Source organism: Lampetra planeri, chromosome 11 (genome assembly GCF_965212315.1).
Source record: "Lampetra planeri chromosome 11, kcLamPlan1.2.h2, whole genome shotgun sequence".
Taxonomy (NCBI): Eukaryota; Metazoa; Chordata; class Hyperoartia; order Petromyzontiformes; family Petromyzontidae; genus Lampetra; species Lampetra planeri.
In genome coordinates, this window is record NC_136117.1 from 727773 (window position 1) to 738361 (window position 10589).

Genomic DNA, 10589 nt, shown 5'->3' on the forward strand with positions numbered 1-10589 from the left:
GAGCGTACCTGAGATGGCACGCATTGCAATGTTCAGTTGTGTGTCAATAACTCGTGTGAGCACTGGGTCCCCAAACACGTGAGAAATACTATCACCCTTCGAATATATGAGGGTGAGTGTGGCAGTCCATAATGTTTGCGCATCACAGCCCCAACTAGCTCCCGCCAGTTTGTGGATAATGTTCGTGCGGGTTTTTTTTTATCTTGTTGCTCAACTGCTCAATGTGTTGCATGAGAGTGAGATTTCGATCAAGCACCACTTCAGGGTATTTTGGGAGTGGGTTGTGGGTGATGATTCTACCACAAAACGCGATCTTCAGCGTACTTTTTGCTGCTGCGTTGTTGAGATGGAATGTAGAGGACACTGTCTTGGTTGGATTTGTCTTAAGTTGCCAGGACTAGTAATAATCTTCCAATTTCTTTAGGTCGGTGTTCAAGATGTCTTGAGCTGCCGGCCAATGCTAGATCATCTGCGTAAATAAACTTGCACCTTAATGTGGCCGGCATGTCGCTGGTGTAAAAATGAAACAGAGCATGTGCTAATACCGACCCCTGGTAGCAGCAGCTGTTTTCTGTATATGCTGAAAGCCGGCTTTGATGTGTGATGTCAAGGCGTCGACATGGTCACAACAGCTTCGTTGTGGACGAAAACCTGCCTGCACAGGTGGTATGGTGGCTTCCAAAACAGGAGAGAGTTGGGCTAACAGTACTCGCTCCAGTAGCTTGTAGGTTGTACAAAGAAGAGAGCTTGATCTTTAGCTGTGCGTACCATCAGCAGGTTTTTCTGGATTGAGGAGAGCAGTGACTTTTGCTTTTCTCCAAAGTCATGATAGCTTGCTGGTGGCGATGATTTAGAAAAAAGTTTCGCCAGCCAGGTTCTTCCTTTGCTGCCAAGGTGTTTATGAATTCCAGGTAAAACCCATCTATTCCTGCAGCTTTACCTGCCTTTGTTACCGCCAATGCGGCATCTATTTATTCCAGAAGCACAGCTGCAGACAGATGATAGTTTTTGACACTGGTAGTGAGTGTATCTTTTATGGATTCTTTTACTGTGCATTCTTGCTTTTGACTTCCGATTGTTTTTGCATTGCCGAGACGCTGCGCCGCTATCTCATTAGCAGTCGCCTTAGCAGTTCGGTGTTTTGAGGGTGCCGCTCCACAGAGCTCCCACAGTAACCCCTATGCTCTGCGGCTGGAGTGCGTGAAGTCAAAAACTCCATCAATGCTCCCCACTTTACTCGTCTGGCAGAATCTAGCAACTGCAGAAGGACTTTGGCGATTTCTGGGTCACTGGTGCTTTGCTGTTCTCGAAGGTTTTCACTTTACATAGTCTAGCCCGGGGTATAAAACCTATGATAGCCCCGCGAGAACGGATCGCTGGTGGCTTTTTTCACGAGCATGATGAACTGCTCAATTTTTTCACGGTTCGTGGAGATGTGGTGGATGTTGTTTTCCGTTGCAGACATAAAACCAGGCCAATTTGCCCTTCCAAAATTCCAGTGGGGTCTTCGTATACTGGTGATTACTGGGATTTTATGGTCAACATAGATGACCATGGGCTTGTGCTGGCTGTGTGGGAAGCGAGGCAGGACTTTGAGCATAGTGTGCAAAGGCTTGCTATTCCTATATGTGGCTAGAAAGCAAAGGTCTGTGTTATATTCTCTATTCCATCGTGCAGAGCGGATTCTCCCTTAAAGTTTGACTTAAAACTTTCGTGAATTCATATTCTTTGGTTCTTTTGGTAAAGTCACGTAGATAGAAAAATAATAAAATAAATTGGGTTAGATCATGTTATTTATAAATGTGTCGCTACCCTCCATCACCCGACATGGCCAATCAGTAAAAAATGTGTCACGTTAACAAGAGACATATATTTCACGAATTTAGCCCACCAGTGTGTTGAAGAGTGAATCCGTAAAATTTGTAGTGGCTGCTGGGGGCTCTGGGACCTTAGACAGATAAACCCTCGGCGCCAGGTGCTAGGATCCCAGGCACCCCCAGACAGTTAAGCCCCTTGGCGCCACCAACGGGGGCGGGGGGGGCTGTGTGTGCTCTGTGGGATATCTGGGGGCGCACACAACCCCACCCCTCGTTGGGGACGAGGCATAAAAGGGCAGCTCCCTGGCCGATCGGGGCCAGTCACAGCTCAAGACCCAAGACCCGCCCGCCAGCCAGCTTAGGACCCTGGACCCCCTCGTCCCGCTTGTCCTTGTAAGGGCCAGGACGCTGTGAGGACTCTGGGACTCCCGGCTCTACGTCCTTGTAAGGGCGATTTCCGAGGAAGCCAGAGTCCAGACCCGCACCTTGGCTGGGTCGGGTCAGGTAGCCTCCCCTAGGGTAATTGTAGTGAAGGACCCCAGAGCGTAGCCAGAGTAGTGTATCTAGGCTGTGTACCTAGGCTGTGTACCTAGGCTGTAACAGAGTATCAGGACTGTTGGAGTGTTGTATTGTAATACAGAAGTTACCTCTACAAGTGTCTCCGGAACCCATTACACATTTACAATTTGAGTACGACGTATCGCTGAAAATTACATCCAGCATCTTCAGGCGATTTGCCAGAATAGTGAACCCATCCACCTGCTTCCGGTATTAAATAGTGAAGGATGACGTCAGCATTGTTGAACCCCATCAGGATTCGAGATCAGAGGCAGAAGTGGGGGTGTATGCGATTATGTAATAGATCAGTAATCAGCCACTTAGCATGTTACTCACCTGTAAGGAATTGCAATGTGTCGTGTATTACTTAATAACACGCTTCCAGGCTGCGCTGAGTCTATAGCTATCAGAGGGATTAAAATTATTAGAATTCTTCTCAATTTCAATTGATTCTTTAACTAATCTTGGCCAGTAATAATTAGTTCTGCATAACACTTCAACGTTATCAAAATCAATTGAATGTCCTTGTTGGCAAGCATGCTCTGCCACTGCTGACAGCTGTGTTTGGGATAATTTAATGTTCCTTTCGCTTTTTCAAAACACGGGCTAATTTGTCTGTAACTCCCGAGATATGTGGTATTTTTATTGTTTTGATAATCTGATCACTTTCAGTAGTATTGTTGTTCGATCTTGATTTGGCATTCAATGCTCTGCTAATTTGAGCATTATTTAACATGTTTAATATCTGTCCCTTAACCTTCACCATCTGACACTGTCTTTGCCCAATGTATGAGTGTCTTGATGAGAGAGGATTTCTATGCTGGGTGATGATGCGAATCTGCATTCAGATAAGTATCTGTGTGCGTTCCTTTTCGGTAGACGCTCCGTGTTATTTTGCCATTTTGACCGCGTCCAAGCAAATATCCAAGAATGGGAGTGAGTTGTTCACCTCCATTCCATGGTGAACTGAATGGCTGGGTTTTGCGCATTGAGATGATTTAAACATTCAATAAGTGTATCTTTACCATGTGGCCAGACAACCAAAGTGTCATATCTAAACCAAAAATATGGTTTTAATGTACTTGAGGCAAGTCCTCTTGTTTCAAAGTGTTCCATGTGTAATAAAGGTCGTTGAGGCGACTTCTGGAATCCGGTATTTTATTCAACTTGCATTACAGCTTTCCTTCACGCTGCTGACAGGCAGCGTGAGAGGGATAGATAGAGAGAGACGCACTGCCACGTGGCAACCTGGAGCCCCGCTCATGCGTGGCCCCTTTTTCCGTTCGTTCCCGTTCTGACCACGTGTCGTTCGTCTCCACCACTATTTAATATCCGGGTCACGTGGTACGTTTCCACCAATCCTGGTTAGCCTCCATGGAATATTCCAGGCTCCCTCATAGGGTCCCAGGACCACGCCCCTGACTCATCTCCCCATTGGCTGTGGCCAAAGCCAGCAGAACCAATCCTCTACTTACAGCTGTCACCTTTCTATTACGTCAGGGCCACGCCCCTAGGCTTCTCCCCATTGGCTATAAACCAGGACCAGCAGAGCCAATCATCATGACGAGTTGTGATACGTCAGTGAGCCGGATATATCCTCACATTACATCACCCCCCCCCCCCCCTCAGTGTAAAAAGTCAGCCGTCTCGGCTGGGAAAAGGGTGACAGGCCGAATCCCATTAGAATAAATCTCAGGGCGTCTAAGATGCATTAACAAGGTAATGGGCAAGTAGGCGTCACCGCGCCGAGGAATTCAAAACATTTGACAACAGACATACATTAGGGCACCCCTGTAGCGCAGTAACAACAGGGTGACAGACCACAAGGCAATCAATATTAGTGAAACGGGAGAGATTTTGACCGTGTGCGCGACGCCGGACCCTCTCCTTCCATCGCGCATGGTTGCCTCGCCGACTGTTCAGCAGGAGGTGGTTGCCATGAAGAAGAAGTTTCGGTTTCCGTTGTATCTGGGACAGGCCCCGTTGGAGGTGGTACGTCCGGGGTCTCGTCGTCCTTCAAAACCCGTGCGTCTGCGGGGGGTAGAACACAGCCCCGCTGAGGATCACTCGGCTCAATCGGCGAGGCAAGTGGCACATTCGGCACGCCAGACCCCGGCAGGTCAACAAGTGGAGATGAAGGGCCAGCACGCGGGTCAACGTAGGGCTTGAGTCGCGACAAATGGACATACCAACGACGTTGGCCGTACTGGATGCGAACACTCTGGGGATTCCGACTGTCCACCATCCTCACAGGCCCCCGCCGCACCGGTGTCGATATGGTGCGATAAGAGTGAGGTATAGCCCAGATCCAAATCGTTTTTACTGAAAACGTCAGCGTACTCCGATAATAACGAATGCAAGGCGCTCCGCTACGTGGCCGACAAAGATGTATTTTCCCCGCACAAATCTGCGATCCATCGATCGTCTGAACAATCGTAACGTGGCCCGCCAGCGGCCATTTTTGTGGGTGGTTCACCCTCAAAGCTGGTGAAATCGGTAGTGGCATGAGCCTTGTATAAACGGGGCCTGACCAGGCCGAACGATAGTTTGAGCCGCTACTAGGGAAAAGGATTTTGCCACAGAATTCGACGGGGACAAAAGCACACCCATCGCACCATCCGCAGCATCCAAATGCTTTCGGTAACGCAGCGGAATAAGCATTTGCCAGCCCGACAGCACCTCCACCGTGGCAGCAACAATCGCGTTAACAGCGTTACCTGGGGGCGAACGGCCCAGCAGGGACGGCAGGAACGACATCCTACATCCCTCTGGCATTTCCAAGCAACCTTGGTCGACGAGTATTTTAACTGGCATGCGGCGCAAGAAATCGGTGCCCAATAGGCATGGGACGGCCAGTGAACATGAGATCAAACCTGGTCCCTCCGCGGTGATATTCCCGATAGCAATGCGCACATCAACTCGCCCCAAAATACCCATACTACCCCTATTAGCAGCAACGCACGCATAATTAGCCGGTCGGATCCGTGACGTAGGAATGGACAGGAGATGAAAAATAACATCGGAAATGATGGTGGCAGACGCGCCAGGGTCCACCAAAATACGAACATTGACGCCATCGATGGTACCCCGTACCGTCGAGGACCCCGACGCGGCTGCCACCACCCTACGGGCCAATTTATTACATTGTGTCGCAGAGTGCGGCATCGACACAGGTACACCACAATTACCGTCCGGAGTGCAAACATGTGTGCGAGTGGATGGGTGATGTGACAAGACCTGTCGGGTGTCCGATGTGTGCCAACTTGCCCGAGGGTGTCGTGGATCCGCGTCCGGTGGAGGAGATGGAAGCCGGCCCGATGGGAGCTGAGAAGGCTGAGGTCGGCAGCGGCAATCCCGGGTGAAATGGCCTCATCGGCCAGACTTAAAACACGTGGCCGCTGTCGCACGGCGGTCGCTCGTCCCGGTCTCTGCACGTGGTCGTCCGGCCCCATCACGCTGCTCGCGCGGCCAGCGTTTCGGCACCCAGCGAGGAACAGCAGCCAACACCTCATTGTCGCTGGAGTCATTGGAGCCATGGACGACCCGACGTGGAGACCACCCTAACGGTGGACCGTATATTTTGGAATTCCCCGTTCATGCCGCCATCTGATCTCAGCGTTTTAGGTTGAACTTGGCGTCCAAGCAGCGTGCTGCCCATCGCGACGTAAGCGGTTCGTGGCCGCACACCGGCAACGAGATGTTAAGTTCCTGGGACAGCTCAATCATTCTGGAAAGGATGAGAGGATCCAGGAAATCAGCTGACGAGTCGGGGTAGGCGGCCATGGCCAGCGCTAACAGCGCCCCTCGGTACGCCAAGGGCGATTCCTCTGGTCCTCGACGACGTGACATAAATTTCCTTGTAGCCGCCGTCGGCGGTTCGTAAAACTCCGCCATTTTCGTGAAAGCGTCACGCAGCGTCTTCTTCTTGCTCGCCGGGATGGATCGGAAGACCGCCAAGGAGACATCATCCAGCAGTGTGGGCAGTGCCTCCAAGTGCCTCCGCCTCCGTCTATCGTACCGACCGAAAGGCTGACTCGAACCGCCACGTGATCGCACTCCAATCGCCCCCGGCGACAAATTCCTTGATTTTAGGAAGGCGATGACCGCGATGAATGTCCGACGCCCCGAGCGTCCCCAATCCCGCTCCCCGCGTATTTCGCGGCTCCATCAGAATGGCGTCCGGCGCCTGCGTGGCAACAGGCCCGCTCAAGATGGCGTCTGGCGGCTTCATTACAGCAGCCCTGCCCAAGATGGAGGCCTCTCTCTCCGTGGCAGGAGCAATGGCGGACGTCGATTCCCGCTGAAAATCCTGCTCATCGGCCCTTGGTTGAATTCCACGCGGCCGACCGAGGGCTGCTGAAGATGTGACCGCCGTCACCAGATTCAGCAAAATCACATGGAGCGATTCAATCTGCTCCGCCAGTCGACGCCATCCCTCGTCCACAGTCGAAGACGTCGCTTCGCCGGCCTGTCGGTGATGAGTGGCGTCGGGGAGAGCAGCAGCTGGAGGCAGAGGACCCGCAGCTCCAAGCAGCTCGTCCTAATCCGCCTCAACCTCTTCCTCCGACGGAGGGTCCGGTGGGTTTCTCTTCTTGAGGTGCTTGGACATTTTAAAGGAATCGTCCAAACAGTCTCAAGAGATACGTCTGACACCCATGTAATAAAGATCGTTGAGGCGACTTCTGGAATCCGGTATTTTATTCAACTTGCATTACAGCTTTCCTTCACGCTGCTGACAGGCAGCGTGAGAGGGATAGATAGAGAGAGACACACTGCCACGTGGCAACCTGGAGCCCTGCTCACGCGTGGCCCCTTCCTCCATTCGTTCCCGTTCTGACCACGTGTTGCTCGTCTCCACCCCTATTTAATACCCGGGTCACGTGCTACGTTTCCACAAATCCTGGTTAGCCTCCATGGAATATTCCAGGCTCCCTCGTAGGCTCCCGGGACCATGCCCCTGACTCATCTCCCCATTGGCTGTGGCCAAAACCAGCAGAACCAATCCTCTACTTACAGCTGTCACCTTTCCATTACATCAGGGCCACGCCCCTAGGTTTCTCCCCATTGGCTATATAAACCAGGACCGGCAGAGCCAATCATCATGACGAGTTGTGATACGTCAGTGAGCCAGATATATCCTTACATTACACATGTACAGATTTGCTATAGCAGGAGACAAAGGAGAGCCCATTGCAGCTCATTCCTTTTGTTTAAAGAAGTCACCTTTCCACAAGAAATAAGTGTTTTATATATATATATTATCAGCCGATTGTTGTGTTATAGTATCGATTATATTCCAATCATGTATGGAAACACTATTACTTTTTTATTTTATTTTTTATTACTGAAAGAACCAAGAATAAGTCTACATCATAGACTGCCAGTACCCTTATTCAGTTTAACAAATGATTACTAATCTACAACTCGCATCGTAACAACTGCCTAATTACTAATCTAGTATATAAATACAATAACCCCCCCCCCTCGTCAAATCGTTGCACCTGATGAGTTAATGAGTTAATGATGACGTCACCCTGCTGCTGCTCTATATAAGAACGGGAGACAGAGCAGAGCCTCACCATTCTGGCGAATTGCCCGATGAGGAGGGGGAAACTGCCCTGGCTTGCCAGGGGAGACACCAGGAGCACCGAGGTGATCCTTCCAGCCCGTCCGGATCTCAAGTGAGACCTAGCCACCAGCCCCGAGGCCTGCGAGGGCCCTGACCGTGTGGCCAGGGATGACCACGCTGCCAAGAAGCGGGGAATGCTGGAGAATGGAGACGGAAATCGCAACAGACAAAGAAGGGAAATGGCGAGAGTCAAGGACCACGAGGGCTACCCGAGTTGCTGAAGGAGACCGGGATGACCGAGCCGCCCAGCTTATGCTCGCAGCAGATGAAAAGGAAGCAGGGAGTGTGTCAAGAAAAATGAACGCCACCTGCACTGTTGAGGGAGCCTGGGATGACAGAGTCGGCCAGACGGTGACTGCAGGAGACAAGAAGAAGACGCGGCGAAAGCAGAGGGCCACCGACACCACCTACGCTGCCGGAGGGGACTGGGGCAACCAGACCGACCCGCCGACAGCAGGGGGATGCGTGGAGGAGGCACGGAGACGGATGGAGAGGAACGCGGCGGAGGCACGGCAGAAGGAGAGGATGGAGGAAATGGATGGGAGGGTGGGAGCTGATGGAGTGGGTGAAAGAGGCCGAGGAGAAGAAGGTATGGCGTCCGGAAGCAGAGAGGCGGGTGCCCCCGAGTGGAGGATGGGGAACGAAGCCAGGGAGATGCCAGCAACCCTGGGACAGGGGGAGGCCCGGAGGGAGAACGCGACAGTGGACGCTGGACCGGTGGGAGCTGGGAGGCCCCGGGAACGAGCCGGGAAATGGCGAGGTGGGGCAGGGGTGAGTCTGACACCACCTCATGTCAAGCGATATAATTGCGTCCTAGTAGTTATGAAGGATGAGGTAGCAGAAGAAGTGACCATCGACCATGCGACCTTTGTACGGTCTATAATGATGGGCTTGCTACATATAGAGCCGACAGACTTGTACTGTTTGATAACTCTGCCGGGAGGGAGGGCGTTTGATGTAAGCTTTAACTCAAGCCCCCTGCTACAAAGATTTATGACCCGCTTCGAGGAAAAGGCGGAGGAGAAGCCATTGACATCAATGAAGCTACAACTGTTATCCGAGCTAGACACGAAGGTAGTGACTATTTTCCTATACAATGAAGCCCTACATGACCACGACGTGGAGGTCTGGCTAAGACAGCACTGCTCGGTACTGTCGGGCTGTAAAAAGGTGAGGGACTCAATGGGGATATGGACAGGGGCAAGACAATGGAGGGTGCAGTTGAAAACAGAGGGAGGGACCTTGAGACACATCCCGAGTGCCCTGAACATAGGAGGCAACCGAGGATATGTTGTGTATGCTGGACAACCTAAACTGTGTAGGAGGTGTGGGGGAAGTGGTCACCTGGCCGCAGCGTGCAAGACAAAAGTGTGCTATAGATGCAAGGCACTGGACCACGAGATAGAAGAATGCAGTGTTCCGGCACGATGTAACCTCTGCGGTAGCCGAGAACATCTGTACAAAAATTGTCCGGAGTTGTACGCCAACAAGGTTAGGGCGTACAGGGCAGGAGGAGTGGGGGATGTGGAAGGGGGTGGGACCAAACTGGACCCGGATAAGGAACCGGTGAGGGAAGAACGAGGGGAGGTGGCCGAACAGCAGCTACCAGCGACGGACGGAGGGGGGGAAGGGGAGAGGCATGCAGAAAGAGCAGAATCAACATCGAGCGAGCAGGAAGCGGGGCTGACGGGGGAGGGGAGCGACGGCATGGAAAGCATCACCAAGAAGACCATGGAAGACTGGGCGGAGGTAGTGGAGGATGAAGAAAAAGGGGAACGACAACAGGAGGAAGGCGATAGCGATAGCGAGAAATGGGAGGGGCCAATTGGAAGAAAAAGGAGGATACAGAGAGCGCTAAAAAGAATCTCCCCTTCAGACAGCTCGGGACCCTCGGACTCCTCACTGGACACGGAGGCCTCGAGGGAGGGGATGAAGGGAATGGTGGGGAGCCGGCGCAGGGGGAAACCCTTGAGAGCAAGGGGCAAAATGAAATTACGGGAACTGGTGAATGAAGACTGCTACGGAGGGCGAGCGGAGAAGGCTGTTTCGGACTGAGACACATCCCAACATGGATCTTTCCGTGGCGTTCGTAAATGTGAGAGGCGTGAAGGGAAAGGGAAGGAGAGGAGCAATAATACAACTACTACAGGCTTCCAAGTGGGAGGTGGTCTTCCTCCAGGAATGTCACCTACCATACACCCTGGGCCGGGAGGAGCTGTTGGAGAGCTGCGATGGCTACTACTTTTGGTCCGGGAGTAATGAAAATCGATGCACCGGGGTGGTTACCCTCCTAGGCAGGAGGGGTATACAGATAGTCGGGTCCCAAGAGGTGATCCCGGGCCGTCTCCATTATGTGGACGTGTCTTATGGAGAGGCAGACCTGAGACTAATAAATGTGTACGCCCCCACGACGTGCACAGAAAGAGTGGACCTATGGAATAATGTAGCGACCCTGCTCGTGACGAGACGGCAAGTCATAATGGGGGGTGATTTTAACTGCCCGTTGTGCCTGGCAGACCTATTATCGGTGGCTGGGAGGAGGCTCGACCCTTCCTCTAGGAAGTTGAAGGAGCTGATAGAGGATT